The sequence below is a fragment of the Cavia porcellus genome, unplaced genomic scaffold (assembly GCF_034190915.1).
Source record: "Cavia porcellus strain 051 isolate PalLab524CR breed Dunkin Hartley unplaced genomic scaffold, mCavPor4.1 scaffold_46, whole genome shotgun sequence".
Classification (NCBI taxonomy): domain Eukaryota; kingdom Metazoa; phylum Chordata; class Mammalia; order Rodentia; family Caviidae; genus Cavia; species Cavia porcellus.
The window spans coordinates 4712707-4735077 of NW_026947529.1; positions in this window are offsets into that span (position 1 = coordinate 4712707).

A 22371-nucleotide genomic window follows, 5' to 3' on the forward strand; every position below is an offset into this window, starting at 1 on the left:
CAGCCTATTGGGCTGATGTTTTTGGCTCTAAGATTTGTTCCCATAGAATCTGAGAGTCTGTGACAGTGGCTCCCACGACCTGCTTACCTTGATATATGTGGCTGCTTTCATCAGAGAAATATGATGGAATTCCGGACAGTGGCTCATCTGTCAAGTCTGGTCAAAGCCCCATGAAATGATCAGAGGGGCAATTAGAGGTCATCATCAGGCAGCTGAGTATCTGGGTTTAAAGACACTGTCCCCTTGAAACTGATGGTATTCAGATCTAGAAGTAATGCCTGATAGGCAGCCATCTGTCCGGTGAAGCTTTGATGAGAGTCTCCAGTGAATGAGAGGAGATAATTAAAAGTTGTTGCCCAAATGTCACCTTTTGGGCCATTTTCACCAGGAGGGCCACCGAGGCAATCATCTGCAGGCAAGGCAGACATTGGGCTGCCACGTTATCAAGTCTCTTGGAAAGATAGGCAATAGGCTTTTGCCATGGTCCTAAACTCTGGGTCAGTACTCCTTTTGCTATCCCTTGTTTTTTTATCAACATAGAGAGAAAGAGGTTTTTGCAACTTTGACACAGCCAGAACTGGAGCTTCTGTTAAGGCTGATTTCAATTGCTGAAAAGCCTGGTCTCGTGAGTCTGTAATCTAAAGCAGGCAATATCCTATGGCTCCTAGAAATTTTTATATTTGTTTTTTAGTCACAGGAACTGGAATCTGTTGAATGGCTTGCACCAGCTGGAGGAAAGAGTCAGTTTTAAGAAAACTCTAATAACTAACTGCGAGACATTTTTTAAAGTCTCTTAATTCTTTGCAACTTTTGCTTAATATCAGGTGCTGACAGTTACAAAGGTATTATTAATGGCCCTTGCCTTTTTAGGTGCTACCAGATCTACAAGTGTATAAATGTAATAGGCCTCTAGCAATCTCTCTAGAAACCCTGACGAAGACTCATCATCTAATTGTCTCACCTCTGTTACCTTGGACAAATTGGTGGGTTTTCTAGCAGCCCTTAAAGACTTCTGAGAACAACAGGCAATACTGAACGAGAGCCTTATTACCTCTGGTTGTCCTATTGGGGCAGGACAAAGGGAAAACATGGTTCTGGCATTTGGGGTCAGAGGACTGGTTTTTATTTGGAATGCACACTGCTTTTTATCCCACAACATGAAGGTTTTTTTTCTCTCTCTCTTTTACTGTAAACAAAACCTTTAAAATCTGCTGGCAGTCATCCCAAGTGGGGTGATGAATGGAGAAGACAAATTTCAAAAGTGAAATAAGGCTCCGAGGGTCCTTAGAAAAAGGGGGGTGAGGAAGAGGAGTACAGGAATTCTGAACGCTGATGGCTTCTATTCCGGATGGGACTGAGAATTACAGTCCTTTTTAATTTTTATTTTCATAGGCAAATATATTTTATATATGGTCAACACTGACTTTTTATCATTATATAAACTTGGGATGACAAAGGGCTCTAGTTTGTCCTCCCCTTTTTAGAATACAATCTCATTTTAATGGAAACATTTGCAGTAAAGGTTTACTGATCCAATACTGTCAAATTCTGAACACATTTGTTTTTCTGTTTCTGTTTATTACTAATTACCTTTTTTCTAGCTTTTTAGACAACATTAAAAATTTTAACAAAATCCTTGAAGTGACTTTCTTAGTAGTCTAAAATATATTAAATCATTTTATGTCTTTTTACCATCTTAAAATGTTACACTTTAAAAACTGTAACTTTTTAAACTGGCCCAATAACAGTATGACCTGGCTTTATTTGGTAATGGCAATATGATTTTAAAAGCCATATATATATATATATATATATATATATATATATATATATCTGTGTGTGTGTGTAAATATATATGTATTGTTATATATTTACATTTTAACCAGAAAAACACTTTTAAAGACATGCCAAGGTTGTACATAATGAGAACTAAAACATTAAACAAGGCGCCACAAAAGACAAGACCAACATTAAAGACAAAAACAAAGGATTTTCTGTCCATGGTTCGGTGACCTAAAGGGAAATAAATTTTCATTATGACCCTTAAGTCCAATAAGCCGCATGGAACCTGCAACAGTAGTTTAAGAGAAAAAAGAAATCTAAATGTTTGTACTGAGGTAACAGATTCAAATGAACAAATGGCTCCACCGTAAAAATATGCCAAGCACAAAACCAAACGGATAAAAAAAATCCCAAATCACAAATGGCCTAGAAGCCCTGTCCCAGAGGGCATCCCGCTCGGGTGCAGAAGGAACCAGCCAAGCTCTCTGCAACTTCAAAGGTGCGCACTCAAATTACAAAGAATAAAAGATCCAAATACTTACAGATGTTTCAAGCCGATCGATTGGTGAAAAAATGTGGGGAGGGGTCCCCATGTAATCCCGGAGTGCCCCCAAATGTTGTACTCTACTCAATAAACAGGGCCCCATGATGAAAAACGGGCAAGACCCCAAGATGACAAATGGCACAAGATGTCTTTTTTAAAAGAATCGCTTTTATTTTAGCTGGCCCAGCGACACAGTGCAGATGGAATTTGCAAAGCTTTGCAACTGAGTTAGAGTTTTGACTGATTTTTATAGTTCATTTGTGATTAGCTCATTGATCATTAAGTACATAGTGATGAGAAACAGAAATAAGGTGGGCCTTTGTTCCCCTTTGAAGAGGTAAGAGGCATTTCACAGTGGGTGGTTAGACAATTCATAGCCCTTGGGCTGCCAATTCTGGGAACATTTGTCTCTCATAAAGGGAATAATGGTTGACACAAGATCATTTGTCTCTTACAAGGGGAACAAATGTTGACATATCACACAGGTCACTAAGGTGGGGGGAGGGGTGACGCATTACAGAGCAGCAGAACTATGCAGTCAGTTAATTTATAACTATGTGGTTGGTGCTTGGTTACTAGGGTAATGAGTTTAGTACATCATGACAATATTACTAATAACTATATTTTTAAGTAACTATTTTGTTAATTATCTTTTAATCAATTATTTTAATTTTTAGCATCTTAGTATACCAGCTCCTGTGTAGTTACAGACCTGTCAACTCTAGAAAATACAAAGTGTTTCCCAGAGACAAAAAGTAGACACATTGCTTAGGATGGAAGGAAGCAATTATAAGGAACCATAAGGAAAATGTGAAGGTGACGTATACATCACCACTTCAGTGATGATTTTCAAGGGGCTCATGTATGACAAGATTCCTAGAGGTTTGTTTGTTTTTAATTTCAGATTTGTTTATTTTTGGTACCAGGAACCATATTCTGTACCCTGTGATTGCCAGGGAGCACTTTGCCAATGAGCTACATATCTGACCCATGTCAAGTTTCATCCAATTTTGTATTTAACCCTGTTAGTTCATTGTATGTCAATTATAATGAAATAAAATTGCTTTTAAAACACTTCTGATCTGAGCTATCCACAAAAGCTTTATTTACTTACAGATTTACTGACAAGCAATTTTGTTTCTTATAGATTTATTTCTAAGCAGTATTGTTTATTTATAGATTATTTTATACAAAGTCTGTTATTTATAGATTTATTTAATTTTGCTGTGCTGAAGATTGAATCCAGTGCCTTGGTCCTTTTATCATAATTTATTCCCAGGCAGGGCCTTGCTAAGTTGCTAAGTTGTTTACATTGGGCTGGAATTTTATTACATTTATTAGCATTTTTGTATACTTAAGTATAACAAATATAATTGAATTGAGTAATCTCAAGTAAATCAATAAATACAGCTTAACAAACAATAGCTGGGTGTGATTGTACATGCGTGTAATCCTGGCACGTAGGAAGCTGAGGGAGGAGGATTATTCCAAGGTCTAGGTCAGCCTAATTTATATAGTGAATTGAAGGCCAGCCTGAACTGCACAGTGAGAGATTTAAAAAATAAATTAATAAAATAAAATAAGATAAACCCTGGACTAAGGCAAGGAATTATCTTCTAGTCCAAAGCATGGGCATCTTCAGAGGATTTACTTTCAAAGGTGTTATTGTTTGTATCTGGGTGTCCCCACCAAAGCCTCATGAAGTCAAAGAGGCAGCTAAACCTAGCATCTGTGATTGGTTCATTGTTTAGTGCTGTGATTGGTGATGAAAGTGCTTCACCTTCCCAGGGTTTGAATTATCGGAGTAAAAGAGGTCTCACCAGTTCATTTTGTGAGAGAAGTGAGAAAGTCTTGTAAGTCAAAAGGAAATCACCACCTGTGGCCAACAGGTGCAGAAAACATTCAGCCTCCCTAAGTTGATAAGCACAGGCACAAATCACTGAGATGTGCTGTCTCCCCATCCAATGGCACATTTTAAGGCAGGAGCTGAACAGCGATGAAGAGAACATGGGGGACAGAGTCCTGTACCATTGCTCCCATCACAGCTATATACAGAGCCGTCACTAGACCTCATAGGACTAAGAAGAGAGGTTTCTCCAACAGAGAATGCTACACAAATTTTCAAGATTTCTTTTCAAGAGATTGATTCACAGTACTGTTTGAATCAGGAAGGAACTGGGAACCTCCCTAGCCTTCACGTAGGGCATGCACAGGAGAGCTGTTTGGAGAAGCCATGCATGATTGTTGGAGGGAACTCTGGGCAGGGGCTTTGAGGTGCAGGTCTAGCGGTGAAAAACTCAGCACAGCAAGGATTTTCATGGGCTAACCAGTGCGCTGGGAGTCTACACTGCAAACCAGTTCTTCCAAACACCAAGGACAACACTGAGCAAGGGCATTTGGATGCCAGAGTGGCCAGTCAGCTGAGACAGCCCTGACTGATACCCTGAGCAGAGTATCCCTCTGGAGCTGAACCCCCAGCAGGTCCACCTCACTTCCTCTTCAGGTCTGTCAACAAGGACATCACACAGGAGCACGGCAACACAATTGAAGTTTGCTCAAACTAAATCGTTTAGCTTCCTTTTGAAGAAATGATTGAAAATGCACAAGTGTGAGAAAAACAAGGCTGAGAACAGCATTCTGCATGTTGTGTAAATAAACTGATCCTTTACAAGTCATGGAAATAATGCCTGTGGATGATTCTTCAGTGGCAGAGGTGTGAAACCTCATGCATGCAGGTTTCACAATTGCAAAAGAATAACTCCAAATAAATGCTACATGGACATGACTTCCCTTTGGCACTGCACTACAGCAACCTAGATTTACTGAGCCACCTCAGTAAACCCAAGGCAAAACCCACCAAATGATTCCATCACCCAAATGTGAGGGTTTGGCAGCTCTACTCCCTCCTTGATGCTGCTGCTGATTGACAATTTCAAAGCGTTTCTATCTGCACAAGCCATCTCTGCCCCCTTAGCTCATGATTGCCTCGATGTGGATCAGACTGTCTTTACATACAACCCCACCATGATTTCAGGATGGGTAGCAGTCTCTTGTTTACTGGAAATTATTTTTGAAGTTTGGGTGTAAGAATCCTTAGACCATGTGCTTACCAAGTTGAGGGGAAATGAGATTGTTTGAAGTAAATGTAGGAAACTCATTTGTCAGTGGCAGATTCACTTGGTATTGAAGCCCATATGTTATGGGTAAAAAGGCATGATTCAGTGTTTGCTGTACAAAATGCTGGAAGGCACAGCAGTGTCGCCAATTTCAGTTTCTGCTTTGCTTCCCTCATTCTACCAAGCTTGAGAGTGGATTCTCAGCATTCAGGCACATAGGGTTTGAACTACAGTAGAAATCTGTAAAAACTTCAGTTATCTGGGAAGTGAAAAGACAAAGAACTGGTTTTTTTTTTTGGCAAAATGCAGTTCTAAATATATGCTTTAAAAAACAAAGAAGCAAAAAAAAATAACAACAAAGAGAAATGTAATGAAAATATTGTGTTTTGTTCCAATGCCACTGCCTCAGTTGCAAAGATAGAAGCAAAATTTGCAGAGTAGAAGGGTCATTGAAGACAGTGGCCTTCGTGGTCTTGATCCCCAGAGGTGCAGATTGGGTGCCCTGCCCACTAAGCCAGACGAATTCAGGATAGCACCAGAATCCTGAGATTCAGGAGGCTGAGACCAGGACCCAGGAACTGAGGCCCCTGGGGCTGAGGAATCAGAGGTTTTGCTGCATCCTGGCTGCTCTGCCTTCCCTTGCCTGCAGGGCTGCAGCATGGATGAGGTGGGGGAAAAGGTTGTAAGGCAGGCAGTGCTGGGCTCCTGGACAAGCTGCACATTCCCTGTGCTGCCTGAAAGCAGGAAGATTCAGGACTTCCTTGCTGGAAAAAGACACTGAAGAAAAACTCTTGCTGTCCTCTGGCAGTAGTAGGCATAGGTCAGCTCAGTGGCTTTTATGGTAGGAAGGGCAAGGACACCCACCACAGCAGGATCCTCATGGCTTTCTGTGTTAGAATTTTTAGAAGTTAGTTATGAGCGATGTGTTGGCTTGCTGAATACCAAGCCTCCTTATTTTATATTTATAGTGATATTTGAAGTGTCTGTATTGTGCATAACTTTCAGTATATATAATGAAATTAAATCATCCATGTTTACATACCTATTCAAGAAGTTAGCCACAATTAAATATTAACTTATTTGAATAAAAGGAATATTGAATAGAACACCATAAATAATGCAATGGAATGGAAAAAACACTAAAAAGGCTTCCCCCCAGGTTCAGTGCTCTGCTCTCCAGGAGCTCCTCTCTTCTGTCCTCACCTGCTATTCAGGCCTGGGTCTTTTCATTGCTGGGTGGAGAGAGGGCCAGGCTATGAGCTCTTCTATCATCTCAGGTAGCATCCAGGACATGGCCTAGGACATGGCCTTCTTTCAGCATTTTCTGTGACTATAATTGTATAATTGACTGAGCAGCTCTGCTGTGGTACATTCATGGTTTACCACTGTCCACACTCCTAACTGAATAAGAAGAGATCACGGGTATCTCTCAATCTCATTTTTTATAATGAGGCCATAGAAGTGGAATGTCCAGGTTAAATGTATACAAATTGAATTTCCTGATCATAAAATTCACACTAAAACTTACCATAGATTTGGAGCCTTGAAGGGGAAGCCCAGGGCTCCTCAGATCTCTGTGGAATTTCGAAGTAGGAGGAAGATGGACCATGCAGATGTGGAGGACACCACGGCATCTAGTAGTGTACCATGGGCAAGAAAGTCTCAGGTCAGGACTCCTCATCCATCAGTCAGCTTCTCAACAAACAGCATACTCTGCATGCTGGAAAAGAGAGGGCTATTGTGGCCCTGCTGTCCAAGTTCGTCCCTGCAGTCCTGAGTCCCCATGTCTTACTCACAGGAACTCTGTACAAGAAGATCAGCATGTTTCAGAGCCTACCTTGACTGAATGTCTTCCACCCAGGTGAGATCTCAACTGCCACATGTGAATTCACCACAGCTGTGGAGCAAGACATTTGTTTTTAGGGAGGAGGTCAGGAGGTGGGAACACTGCAGGCAGGTAATGGTACAAAGCCTGAAATAAGAGACCTGGCCCTAGCCTGCCCCAGTGTCCTCCAGGAGTAACTGCACCTGCAACAATGTGCTTTAAAAGACTAAATAACTTAACAGATTACTCACAAAAATATATACTGTAGGGGAAGTTTGAAGATACAAAAGTAAATGGCTACATCGCTAAGTAAAATGTGATGTGATCCTTAATCGGTACATGATCTCCCATGTTGTCCCTGACCCACACCCTCAGAAAAAAACACACCATTTGACCTAGCATTAACAAACACGGGCAATGAATCAACAATCATAACTGCTTAATAACAACAACAAATGCCAGAATATGATAAATGTCCTGCTGACTTGTATGAAGTGTATAGTACAGAATAAATACTGGATCTGGCCATGTTGGGATTTACGCAGCTGAACAAGAAAACAATTCTCCTGCCTTCCTTGGAAAGCACCCCTGATGCAAGCCAGGAAGAGAACCAGGCAGCATCTCCAGTGAGCCTACTGGTGCATGGACTGAGAGCCATACATCTCACTTGCCCACCTTTGGTTAGCAAGGAGAGCATCTCTTGGGAAGATGACTGTGTGCAATATAGAAAATATGGGGGATTTCTTTCTATCTTGTGTTTGAAAAGAAATGTTGTCTTTAATTTTTTGCTGTGTTCTGATTAATTGCTTTTCTCTAGTCAATATTATCTTTTGACTGGTTTTAAAATGTTCTGTGTTTGATTGGATTTCACTATAACTAACTGAATGGAAACCAATTGTGAAGATAATGAGATGTACTATGGTACATATTACTGTTATTATGGACCCTGCTGTGAAGTTTTGTATCAATTTCACTGCATTGTCTTCATGTGCTTTGTTCTGTTTGCTCTGTTGTATTTTACTATATCAAAATAAAATTTTGAAAAAGAATAAATACTAATTATTTTCATGTCTTTCAAGGGAAGGGAACCACCACCGATTCCTTTCAAGTGACGAAGTCACCCTGAAAATGAAGCCAGACCATAATGCTCAAAAAAAATGGTAATGTTCTAATGGGAAATATTCTTAATGAACATACACAAAAATATTCAACTAAATGCTCATCAGCTAAATTCACCAGTACATGCAAAATTTAAACACCACAATAAACACTGGATTCACACTCAGTGGTGCTAGAATGGTTCCACTTGCACAAATCATTCAGTGTCACTTGCCACATTCACAGTATGAGGCACAGCTAAACCCTCAAGAGATTTGGAAAAATCACTTTGAGAAATTCAAAAGTTCACCATCCTTTCATGATAAGAACCATTCACACACCATGTGCAGGAGGAATGAATCTCAGCATAGCAAAGAACAGACATGACAAGCCCATCGCTGACATCATGCTCAGAGGCTGACAAGCTGCAAGATTTTCTTCTCAGGCCAGGAACACGACCAGGCTTTGGACTCTTTTCAACACACTACTTGAAGTCCTAGTCCTAGAATTGAGTCAACAATAAGAACCAAAAGTTTACCAAATCAGAAAGGAAGAATTAAGAGGTGTCTCAGTTTCCTGAGGACACAACATTTCACATAAGAAACTTAAAACTACACTGAAAAACTTTTAGAACAAATGGAAAAATAAATTCAGTTTCAAGGTACAATATCCATATGTCATAATCAATTCATATCTATGTGCTTAAAAACAAACTGCAGACTCAAATACAAGGAGCACAATTCATTTCATAATTCATCCAAAAGAATTAATACTTATGTAAAATTTAAACCAAACTCACCTGTTCTTGGAAAATTGTAGAAATTGAAGCAATGAGTGAAGTGGCACTAAGAGAAGAAAAGACAGATTGTGATGGTGGATGGGAAGAATTCATGTTGTTGTAATGTAAATGCTACCCAGAGCAACCAGGTGTTTAAATGCCATTCCTGTCAAAATACCAGTTCCATTTTGGCACTGATAGAAAAAACAAAATGAAAATGCACAGGGAAGGACAAAGAGTCATCCTATAGCCATGGAAAAAACATTAAAGTAGAGGCAACAAAATACATAGTTTCCTGGTATATAATAATGTGACAACATTCAAAAGGGTCCTATATTGCAAGAACTGGACCACAGATTAAAAAGGCCTGCCGAGTAGAGAAAAACTCATACAGTCACCAAGAATTTTGTTTTGTTTCTCCTTTTCCTTCCCTTCCCTGCCCTCCCCCTACCCCCTCCGCTTTCCTTCATTTCCCTTTCCTTTAGTTTTTTTTCTTTTTCTTTTCAGTTTTTGGTCAAGTTCTTCCTGTGTAGCTCTCGCCTAAGCTGAACTCAGAGTGTGTTGCAGGCTTTTCTGGAACTCCCAGGAATCCTGCTGCCTCAGCCTCCAGGGTGCAGGACTTGCAGGCATTTTCAACATTCCATGCTCAGCCAATGAGTTTTTAACAACACTGTGATGAAACCAGGTCTGGTGGTGTGTTTGTAATTTCAGCAGTCTGGAAGGCTGAGGCAGAAACATCACCAACTTAAGGAGAGCCTCAGCAATATAGCCACTTATCCGGAACCTGGATGAAAATAAAAAGAAATTTAAATGTGAAAGGCCATGGAGCTAAGTGCAAATCTCAGTATTCAATCCATAGAAACTGAATGCAAAACAAAACAACTTGGAAAGTCCAACGGTAGAAAAAATAATATTTTACACTGTCCTGGCCTTCTGGAGGGCAGTGTGCCCAAGTGCATTAGGTTTCACACTTTTCTTGTGGTTTGCCTTCAAACAATCATCAAAATCCATTAGGGGAAAAAAAAAGAGAGAATGTGCTTCAAGGACACCAAGCCTCAGTCCCAGTGTAGAAGGCATTTGCAGTGATATTCTGAAGAACATGATGACCACAGTTACAAAATAGAGAATCTACAAAGATTGTTAATTGGATATTCAATCCTACTTACTTTGAAAAAACTGCCTGTTAGGAAGTTGGGAGATGGCTTAACTAGATCCACTCTTTCTGCAAAGTGTCTAAAGATCAAAGCCAAATATTTCTTTGTATCAATGCACAAAATTATTGCTGATTACCAACTCAAGATAATACCTGCAATTCTAGCACTCTGGGAGAGGGAGGGAGATTGAATAAGAAAAGGTTTAAGCATGGCCTGGGAAACTCACAATCGTAGTGAGATCATGCTTTAAAATTTGTAAAGAGAATAACAAATTTTACAAATGTATGAAAATATAGATCATTAAGAAATCATTGTGCACAATACAGTAGCCAATGTTATTCTCTCATTATTATTCTGTATTTTATCTTTTTATAGACTTAACAATAGCATCTTTTATGTGGACCTTATTAATATGCACTTGAGTTACACTAAAATAAGACAAGAAAGTCTTTTCAAAAAACAGTAATCCTTTGCTCAAATCCTACTTCCATATATAAAGTTAGTACAAAAATAAAAAGAACCATCAAATTCTCTTTATACTAAGCTCTCCAAATCCTAAGAGTATATATTCAGTAGCATATCTACATTCATCTCAGTTCAAAGGTCAAAAAAGTTGAAACAGTTCAACTTCTTGGCAGTAGATCAATGTCTACCTCATGGTAAACCTAATGCTCAGTGTGCTGACTAAAGTACATATGTAAGAAAAATTCACCAAGATTTGATTTGTTGATTTATAGATGGTTTTTTGTCTTTTTAAACCTTTTTAAATGTATCTTTTGTTTTGATTTATTTATTTATTTTTGAGAAATGATTTTGCTAAGAAGTTTAGACTTTCATTGAACTCACATTGTAGCCCAGGCTGACCTCAACTCACAGCAATCTTGCTGCCTCAGCCTTGTAACTTCTCACATTAGAGATGTTTACTACCAAGGATGGCTTTCATTTACTTTCTAAATTTTTTCCAAAATAAAATTACCCAAGGATTATGTGATGTGTCATAGTTTATCCAGTGAGTTTTACAAAATGAAATCAGAAAGCACTGAAAATGCACTGAAGGAGACTCAAAATCCTCACCAAGACTAAACATACTGTAACATAACATAACATAACAACCACCTAACTCTGATTTTAAATAATCCTTCCAAGGGTACCTTAACAGTTTGTAAGTTAACCATACACAAGACATATAATCTGGAAATTTCACATCTAAGTACTTTTTCTTTTAAATAAAAGTCTATGTCCACTCAAGACTGTGTATAAGAATGGCTGTGGCAGCTGGCTTTCCAGGGCCAACCCAGAAACAGAACAAATGGGATCAGTAGATGAGTGACAGATGCATGAACAAGTTGCAGTTGGCAGGTTCAGCCCCATGAGAGTGTGTGGTGGCTCCACCACCAATAATTAGCAGTACGTGGAGAGCCCAGCACAGAGATGCTACTTGAAGGAGACCAACCAAGAGCATCCAGACTGAACAGGCTCAGTGCCATCACCTCTAGGAAAGGCAAACTACCCAGCAGGGACACAAAGCCCATGGTCTGTTTAGGATGAGAGAACAGGAAGTGAAAACAGTGACTAGGAGACAAATTCCCCAGGAGGGGTGCCCATGTGTCCTCATCAGCACAGGGTGATGATGTCCATGGCCTTGCAAAGCCTCCCCTTGCCCTCACCACCTGCTGTCCCACACAAAGGAGGTCAGAGTACGGAGCACTACAGTGTGTGGCTGAGGTAAACATCTCAGGATGAAATGATCATTCATAGGCATGTGAGAGTAAAACTCGCTATGAATCCTCCTTTCCTGCACAGATGGGTGTTATAACATGAAACATTTCATATCCTTCAAGGAAAATTATTATGGGCCTTCTGGGAACATCTCCATGCTCCTTGGTGATAATGAAATGAAACTAACATAAGTCCAGAAAAGACAGTCAAAATAAAATTTGAGGAATCTCTAAATGAAGAAACTGTGCACCTCATCCTCAAGGGAAAAGGTCATTTGGATGGAAAAGTCTAAAAACACACACATTTTGCTAGTTTTTTAACTTGCTGTTTCTAAGGAGGACACAGATTAGCTCACAATAAAAACAAAGGAGGCATCAGAAGGGGAGCCTCAACTGTGGACTCCAGCACATGACCTCACTTCCTTAGTGACAAGTCCAAACAGAACTCTGAAGGCTCTGGTCACCAGGCACTGTGGTCTGGTGATAGTTGGCTTTCATAGATGGCTGGTTTGAGAGAGTGAACAAGGAACATGCTACGCTGCTTTCCCAGGGCTAGTGGCCCAGCATCAGGACCCTGTGTCAGGGAACCACGAGGAAACATATGGAGAGGATGGTTCACTTGGTCCAGATGCTTCAGGAAGCCCAACTGGAAACACCCAGCTGCCAGCAACTCAGGTCAGTACTCATTGGCACACAGAGGTTCCCAGAGGCACCCAGAGACAAGAGGAAGCCCAGAACACATATCCTTAGGCTCAACCACCAGTCACTCATAAACACTGAGTCCAGGACTAGTTCAGATACAGGGAAGTTAAGTTCTCATCTGAGCAACCCTGCAGAATGTGGCCACCTGTGTATTCAAGTCCTGGCCATGTGCAAGCACCTCAGTCTCAGTTTACAACACTGAACTGTGGGGTGCTGAGTGGATCCAGAGTGCAGGCTCACTGAGGATGAAATAGGGGTTCCATGGCAAGGGATTAGCTGTGGCCTTGGCCCCATGAAGACTTGCTACAGAGGCTGTCCTGATTCCCAGGGATGACCTTCCACCCCCCTCACTGACACACACACATGGGGAAAACTGTTCTATTCATTGGAAAGGAGATTGGAGAGTCACTCAAGGTGATTCAGGGTATGCTCAGGGCAGGAATTCTTAGGGATGGCAAAGTGTCCATGGCCTACATGTATCATTGCAAAGTGGGTGGGTGTCATCAAGCCAAAATACACATGAAGACACGCTGTGTGAAGACACTTTTCTGAGTATTGTCCATGATCTTCTAAGCAGAACAGGTGCAACCACTGTGCTTTTGAGTTTTGATGTTCTTTGGAGGCCACAGAGTCAGAATTGGCAGAAGAACAGATATTATTCACCTCAAGGAAGTCTTTCTGTGCCCAAGGCCAACCTTATAAGTGGTTATAGACCATGTAGGAGGAGTTCTACAGAGACCAAGAGAACTGGGCAGAAGATCTTTGCCTGACCTAGACACTGCAGAAAGGCAGGATAGAGATCGATGACTCCTCACTTCTCAGGTATTCATGGAGCACCAGCACTGAGGCCTTGAGTGGAAAGACATGGCAGATATCAGCCTTTGCCTTTGTTGAGCTGACCTGCAAGGGTAAGAGTATGGAGAAACTGTCACGCTTCCCTAAAGAAGGGAGTGGTGTCATACCAGTAAGCAAGGATTGCCTCCCATGGAGCATTCTTTCAGCCTCTCGGGGATCCAAAGGCCCACACTGCCACACTGTAGTTGGTAGAGGGTGAGAGTGGACAATGAACTTGCTGGGCTAGAGACCCATGTGCCTCTTGCTAAGGTAACCTGTGTAAGTAGTGTTAGAAGAGAGGCCAGACCTCTTGCTTTGCTATCTCCCTTTTAGTTCCAGATCTGCATCTCTCATGCTTGACTCCTCACTGGAGCTGAACTCCCAGGTGGATCCCCAGGCCAAGCTTCTCATGGGCCATCTGGAGCCTCCTAAGTCCCTAGTGTCTAAGTCACAAGGTAAGGAGCCCTGGGATGTGGGTTGTAGCCTTGAGAGGATGGAATGTGCTATTGAACTCAGCAATGTGCCCAGATGATGGGAGACACAGGAACATGATCCCCTCAGCAGTCAGTGTGGGGATGCAACCTGGAAGGCTTTACTGGGGCTGTGTTCATGCACACAGCTGCTTTGACAGGCAGTGGGAAGTTCTGGCCCTGAGAAGTCCCTGGAAAGTCAGTGATGTTTCCTTCTCCTGCACCTGCAGAGGCAATTCCAGTGCATGCTGAATTTGCACCCGCAGAGCTCGTGCCAGGTCCACCTGCAGCTCCCTCACCAGCTCTGGCACCACAGCAAGAGCAGGCACATGTTTTCCTTTCTCAACCAGCTGCAGATCTGGATCTCCTGTTGGCTCCCCAGCAGGAGGCATCTCTTGACCTCTACCTGCAGGCAGCTCTTGACCCACACCTGCCATTCCCCTCTCTTCCAGATTTACTTATTATTCTATTTATTATTATTCTATTCTGGGCTGGCAGTGACAGAATCAGTGTAAATGAAATTTAAGGGTTTATTCTTGTTTCAGTTGATGAGTTTGGTACAATTTAGTGCATTCTCCATATTGTGAAACCTTCACCAGTATCCTCTTCCAGAATATTTTCGTCAACTAGCTATGCAAATATATTTTCTTTTCTTTTCCTTCATACTAGATCCTGGCCACCACTCATTCTAGGTCCTTGTAATTTACCTGTCCTACCTTTTCCACATCACTGCAGTTGTGTTTCTCCTCTGCCTTACCCTGCTGTAAGTAACTGTTTAATCTCGCATTGTTTGAGAAGGGAAAATCCAGACAGACTGCATCAATCTCTCATTCACATATTCATGAACTCTTGGCAGGGCATAGAAAAAGAATTCAGGAATTTTTTGTAATTCTTAGGATTCTTTGTTTTCTTAATTACGTTCCTGGCTTTATAAACAAATACACATCAAAATTTCTCCACATTTAATTACGTGCAGGTCATTTCATATGTATTTCATATGAAGAAGACTAACACACTTTCTTTCATTACAGAGCAGCACCATGTGAGTGTCACACCCATATTTATACTTTAGATATTTCCAATGATAAATTATTAATTTTAATTTGAGTGCTTAACATGAAAACAATCACAAAAGTAAAGTATTGTAGTTGTAATATAACCACTAAAATGTGAGGCACTGTGTGTTCCAAGGAAAGTCTGTAACCCAGTATGGAAAGTGCAGTGTCGCAGGCAGCATGTCCATTGAATTCCCCTGTGGTTTATTTCCATGCAATGTCATGAATATGGCTGCCTATGTCCTCTTCTCTGGACAGAGTAAATTTGCATAAAGTCTGGCTCAGCATGTCACCACCTATAAGTTTTAGTTCTTACCCAGTAGTTCAGTCAAAGAACAAGACACATGAACACAGCCCAATTAAGAATGGGCTGTGTTCATAAGAAAAGAAACATAATGGTCAACAAGGCAAACAAGCTGGAGAAATGAGCACTGGGAAACAGCAGTGTCATTAGGTCCCAGGCAGTAAAAACCAGCCCAGAACTCAAATCCACCAGGCTCCTGGCCATGCTGGGGTAGATGGTGGTGACCCAAGAGCTCTACATGACTCCTCAGGAGCTGGGGTGCTGTCTTCAGTCACAGATCTGGTGTGTCATGGTGTAAACCCCTGCAGCCTTCATAGAGGCCAGCCAATTGGTTGCTCCATGCTATAAATGCTCCAGGCTGAAGTTATTCCCCCAAGTCCTGGCTGCACTGTGCTACCACTGGGGCCTGGGCAGCAGGAGAGGTTAGGTCACTGATTCAGCAGCCACTGGGTTTCCCACAAAGAAATAGCTGTGCATGTGGGTGCCCCAGTGTGAGCTAAGGTGTAGCTCCTGAATTCAATGGATGATAGAAAGTTTCCCATGGTCTTTGAACCAAGTGGGCCTGTAAAGTGTCACAGGCTTGGGGCAAGGCATCATTGACAGTGAGTGGTGAGTTCTAAGTCCAGGCTTTATCCTGCCCAATTGACTGCATGTGACAATGACAATGTGAGGTAACATGAAGATGATGGCCTTAGTAGGGATGGTATCAAATTACAGGCAGGTGTGGATGGGGACAGTGCCCAGGTGAAGAGAACCCCATGTGACCCTCTAGTGCCTCAGCCCAGAGCATGCTAGAAACTCCACAGTAAAGGAATATGTGTGTTATTCCATTCCCGATGGACATTTCAGAACCAGTGCCCAGTGAGGGACAATGCCAGGTCCAAGGCACAGGACACGAGCAGAGTGAAGAGGATGGGGTAGAATCCTAAAGGAGAAAAACCTCCTAGCACAGGAGCCAGCTGACTCCCAAAGGCATTATAATAGCAGCCCCCAAGCTCCTGGGACCTGAGCCTAAACATGTGGAACTGATTTCAAGCAGCATCCCAAGGGATACACACACATGTGCACACACACACACACACACACACACACACACATACACACACACATGAACACACAGTGATGCCATGGGCAAGCACTGGGTTGCTCAGAGGAAAAGTGATCTGATTTATTCAATCTACATGCCTCAAATTCTCACCTTATTCCTGGGCTGAACTAAGCTGGCACCAACACAGAACAGGACAATATGTCACTGGCCACCCAGAAGCTGGAAGGCTGGAGGAGAGGGACAAACCACTGCAGAATGTAGTGGAAGAGAAGACCCAGCGCTATATCCCAATAAAGTAAGGGCACACAGAGGTCAAAGTCACTATATGGGGGCATCTGAACAGCCTCACTGAGATGGAACTGATGCCTGAACCTGAGACATGTGGGCTCTAATGCTGTACAGAGTTGAGTCTGTGTGGCAGAAGACAAAAAACCAACAATTTAGAGATTCAAAGTCAATCTTTTTTTAGTCAAGAAAGAGATGAGAAGTGAGAACAGAAGGCCTGGCGAGCATAAGGGAGGGGAGGCATGGGCGAGGGACAGGGGTGGAGGCAGAACCTCACATCTGCTATAGTGCATCACTGACCACTGATGAATGCGTGGCTGCAAACTTAGGTACAAACAGGTAAACTTCAGTTCTCTCAGGTTCTGTGGGTCAGGAATTTAGGAGGTGCTGCTGCAGGATCCACCATAGTTTCTCCTGACCAGTTTCCACATACTTTCTCCTGCACACTCAGCAGAAATACTCCTGTGGCAGAATCTATTCTCAGGCTCTCTCTCTCTTGCTAACAGGCAGGAACAGAGTTAGTATGGTGGTCTGATGTCTCCTCTGTCTGTTACCCTTTTTCTCTGCAAACAGTCAGCCTCTCCTCAGGGAAAATGCAGAGATAGTCAGAGATTTAGAGAGGAAGACAGAATGAAACAGAGAGGAAGGAAGGAAGAAGAGAGGAGGGAGAGAGCAGGAGGTTGGTCACAGTCATTTTATGTGTGAACCTTGAAAGTCACATCCCATTACATCTGCCATGTTGTGTTATTAAGAACAAGTAAGGAATTGGGGAGAGAGCTCAAGATAGATCACTTGCCTACCATGCGTGAGGACCTGGGCTCAATTTCATCCCAGCTATTAGAAACCAGAACAAAATTCACTACGTGTGACCCATGCTCAAGGAATGGGCTACTCAGGAGGTGGCCATCAGATGGTGAGCTGTCAGCAGTTGAGCACCCTTGCCATGGGTGTGGTGACTCACACAGGTGTGAATGTAGGCACAGTGCTGGTAGATTTGAGGGTACATCTGCATCCATAGTGCTTGCTTAGCCTGTGTGAGGTCCTGACTTGAGGCCACAACACCAATCCATAGAAGAAATTCAGATGCTTAGGGAACATAATGATGGCTGATCTGATGAACTTCTGCTCCCTCATGATGCCACCAGGGAAACATGTCCAAGAGGTGAGTGTAATCTCCACCACCATACAGCAGGAACCAGGCTTGTGTGCACTGTGTTCACCTCCCTTCCACCCCTTCATGGAAGTCAACTCTAATTCTGTATACTGTGTACACATGACACTAGCCCACAAGGTTTGAAAGTGTCATCTCTCACTACTGATGATGTCCCTAGGAAGCAGATGCCATAGTTCAGGGGGACACATTGGAAATGAACTGAGAGGCATTGTGTCTTGTCTAACTAGACAAGGGAAGTAGGAAGCAGGAGTTGGGTCTAAAACTAGGTCTGCTCAGACCGGGGACCTTGGATTCATTGTTGTTTTTCCTTTCCCATGGGAAAGCTTTGCCTCTTGCCAAGGATCCATCACTTGGGTGGAGCTGTTGTCTTCACTCTGAAGGACACTGGGCAGTCATTCCATGTGCTTCCATGGTATCCAGAGCAAGAATCTCTGGAAGATGCCAGGTGACCCAGCTCCACACAGCCATCATGCAGGGAGCTGATGGGCACCTTAAATTATCAATGTACCAGGCATTGACCATGATGCAATGACCAGAGCAGATGCAAACACTGGTGTCTTGTGCTTCCATATTATGAAGGCCACACAGTCACCCCGGAGCGCTGACCAGGTACTACCCACATTACGGTGAGTGTCCCTAATTGTTGGCCTCTGTACACATGGACATTAAATAGGGGAAGCAGAGTCCCGCGAAGGCACACAGAATGGGGTGATGCATCCGTAAATGAACTGAAGGTGGAGAAAAGGCAGGCAGGATGCACTCCCACCATCCACTCACTTTTCAGATAGTTATAGAGCAGCACCCTGTTGAGCCCCCATGATTAAAGTAACACTGCAGACTCCACTCTCTTTCTCACAGAGGCAACAGGCCACAAGGGTGAAAAAGGGAGTTGCATTTGAGGCTTCCTGAAGAGTGGAGGACAGGTGGTCACAGCACTGTCTAGAGACCTCTGTGAGCAAGGGCTGATTATGGTTAGCACACAGGATACCCTGGGAGGGCCATTTGGGAGGGAGACCAGACCTGGAGTGCTACTTACACATGTCCTCCTCAGGATCAGAGTTTCTCTTCTTGGGTCCTGGCAGGTGCTGCTAAGCAAGGTGGTACAATCAGCCCAACCTAATCTGATTGAGTTGGGCCAAGCCTAGCTCACTGAAAATGAGAACTTCAGTGAGAAGGAATTGGCCAGGGTCTGTTCGTTTCTGAGGAGGACACGGGGCACTTTAGAGGGAGAATGACTCTCAGACTTGGGGCCTCCTGCAAAACAGAGGCATGCAGAATTGAGTGGGGTCAGGGAGAATGGGAAGTTTTCCTGGGGTGCATTTGTGCACAGAGCTGTCCCTGACAGGCCTTGGGAGGCTTTGGGGCTTGCAAGGAGCAAGGACAGTTGGGGATTTTTCTAAAGCAGGGCTGGTACCGGACTTAGCTCAAGGTCTACTTACAGATCTTGTGCCAGCCTCACCTCCAATGATCTCACCAGCTCTGGGATCAATCTGAAAATCAAGGTCAGATACCCGGTCTGGTGGAATTCCAAGGCACGTCTCTCACTGGCTCCATGACAGGTGTCCTGAGCTCCACTTAGGGCTCAAGTCCTGCAAAGCACCTACCCTTCGCTTCCCCTTCCCTTTATCTTTTCTATTTCTCAGTTTTTATTTCTACTCTTAAATCTATAGTTCTTTGGAACATTAAATTCTAAGATAATTTTAAGTTAAGATTTCATTAGTTTCCACATGTTCAGTTGAGTCAAAGGTAAGCACATCATCAATTGGTACAATCTTCACATATGTTGAGTTCCAGCTTTCAGCTCAGTGTTGGACCCATCCATGCCCCTGTTCTCTCCTGCTAGTCCCCACCCTGTGCTGACTTTTCTCTCACTGTGATTTACTACCCTTGGTCTTTCATATCAGTGCATCAGATTCTGTTTGGCCAAACATTCCTGGAGGAGACTGGCTCCTACTGCTCTTTGAAAGAAGAGAAAATCCTAAGAAAAAAGTCTACAGGGAAAATGTAGACACCATTGTGTATGTACTGATCTTTTCATTTCTGAAAATGTTTTCTGGTATTTCAGTGATACAAAGGGAGCTACAAAGGGCTGATTCATTGCATTTGAAAAACAACAATAATGCAAAAACCAAAATAGGAAACCTTTCTTTACAACCAATAGTCAGATAGATGGTTTTTATTACAAGTGTGAAAGAGGTTTCATGAGTCCATTTAGTGAGGGAAATGGCAAATTCTTCTAACTCAAAGTGAATCACCAGACATGGCCAACAAGCACACAAAACACTGAGCCTCCTAAACAGGTTTCATGCAGGCACACATCCCTGAAATGTGTTGTTTCCCCATCCAATGACACATTTTAAGGCAGGTGCTGAACAACAATGGGAAGGACGGGGGGGGGCAGAGCACAGCCCTATCTCGCAGCTCCCATCAGAGCTCTAAACAGCCTTCCCCAAAACTCCTAGGACTAAGAATCGAGTTTTCTCCCACACAGAATGCTGCACAAATTTTCAAGAGTTTGATTCACAGTACTCTTTGAAACAGGAATGAACTGGGACCCTTGTTAGCCTCCACATAGAGTACGCACAGGAGAGCTGTCTGGATGATGCTGTTCAATGCAGCTGGGGGGAACCTTGCCCTGGCCCCAGGGCCACAGATGTGCAGGGCTAAGGATGACAAACTCATGGCATGACAAGTTTTCCCCAGGGCTAGCCAGTACACTGGGAAACTTCACTGCAATCCAGCACCTCCCAGAGCCAGAGACAGCACTGGGAAACGGTGGCCTTCAGGTGATGGAGAGCTCTGCCTGACACAGCTGTGCAAAATGTGTCCCTCTTGAGCTAAATCTCGAGCAGATCCCACTCATTACCTTCCTCATGTCTGGCAGTGAGGATGTCACACAGAAGCAGAGCAACATACTTGAAGTTTACTCAAACTAAATCATTTAGCTTCCCTTCAAGAATGACTGATGGATTCCCTTCAAGAAATTCCCTTCAAGAAATGACTTCGACCTTCAAGAAATGCACCAGTCTGGAAAATCAAGGCTGAGAACATCACTCTGCATTTTGTATAAATAAACTGACCCTTTACAAGATATGGTGGTAATGCACGTGGGTGGGTCTGCTATGGCAGAGATGTGGACTCTCATGCATACAGGTTTCATAACTGCAATAGAAATTTTCAAATAAATGATGCATGTTCATGACTTTCTGTTTGTATTGCACTGCAGGAAGGGGGATCCAGGCATCAACCTAGATTTACTGAGCTGCCTCAGAAAACCTAGTACAAAACCCACCACACAATTCCATTACCCAACAGTGAAAGCTCAGCAACGTGGTTCCTGCTTGTTGTGGCTGGTAGTTGACAATTCTGAGGTGTTTCTATCTGTGCCAGCCATCTCTGACTCTCTTAGCTTCTGTCTGCCAGAGTGTGGATCAGACTATAGGTTTACAAGAAAGTTCTGTTATGATTTCAGGACCAGTGGCAGCCTTTCATGTACTAGATATAATTTTTCAAGTTTGGTCATAAGAAACCTATACCATGTGCTTCACAAGTTGAGGGGAAATGAGATTGTTTGAAATACATACAGAAAACTCATTTTGTCTGTGGCAGACTCACTTGCTGCTGAAGTCCATATTTTCGAGGTAAAAAGCCATGAGTCAGGGGTTGTTCTATGATATGCTAAAATGCACAGAATCTTCCCCAAGTGCAGCTTCTGCTTTATTTCCCTCATTCTACCAAGCCACAGAATGGATTCTGAGCATTCAAACACATAGAATTAGAACTGCAGTAGAAATCTGTAAAAACTTCAGTTAACTGGAAAGTGAAAAGACAAAGAAAGGTTTTTGGCAAAATGCACCTCTAAATATATGCTTAAAGCATCAAAGAAATCAAGAAGACTAAGAAGTCCAAGACAAGGACCAAGACAAAGATGAAGAGAAGAAGAGGAAGAGGAAGAGGAAGAGGAAGAAGAAGAAGAAGGAGGAGGAGGAGGAGGAGGAGGAGGAGGAGGAGGAGGAGGAGGAGGAGAATGAGAAGGAGAAAGAGAAGGAGAAAGAGAAGGAGAAAAGCAGGAAAAAGAAAGAAAAACAAAAAGTAATGCTAATGTGTGGGGTTTTGTCTCCAATGCTGCAGCCTCATTTAGAAAGGAAAGGATCAAAATTTGCAGAATGGAAGGCTCACTATGGAAAACGGACTTAGTCCCAAGGCACTGATGGTGTGTCTGGCCCACTATGTAAGTCCATCCCAGCGCAGAGCCTGGAGCCTGGTGGAGGCTGAGGCCCGGACCCAGGAGTTGATGCCCCTGTGGCTGAGGTGGCAGAGTCTTTCCTGCACCCTGGTGGCTCTGCCTTATTGGGCCTGCAGCGCTGCAGCATGGATGCAGTGGTGGAAATGGGTGTAAGGCAGGAGGTGCTGGCTCCTCTGCATGCTGCACACTCCCTGCTTGGCCTGAACACAGAAAGATTCAAGACATCCTTGCTGGAAAA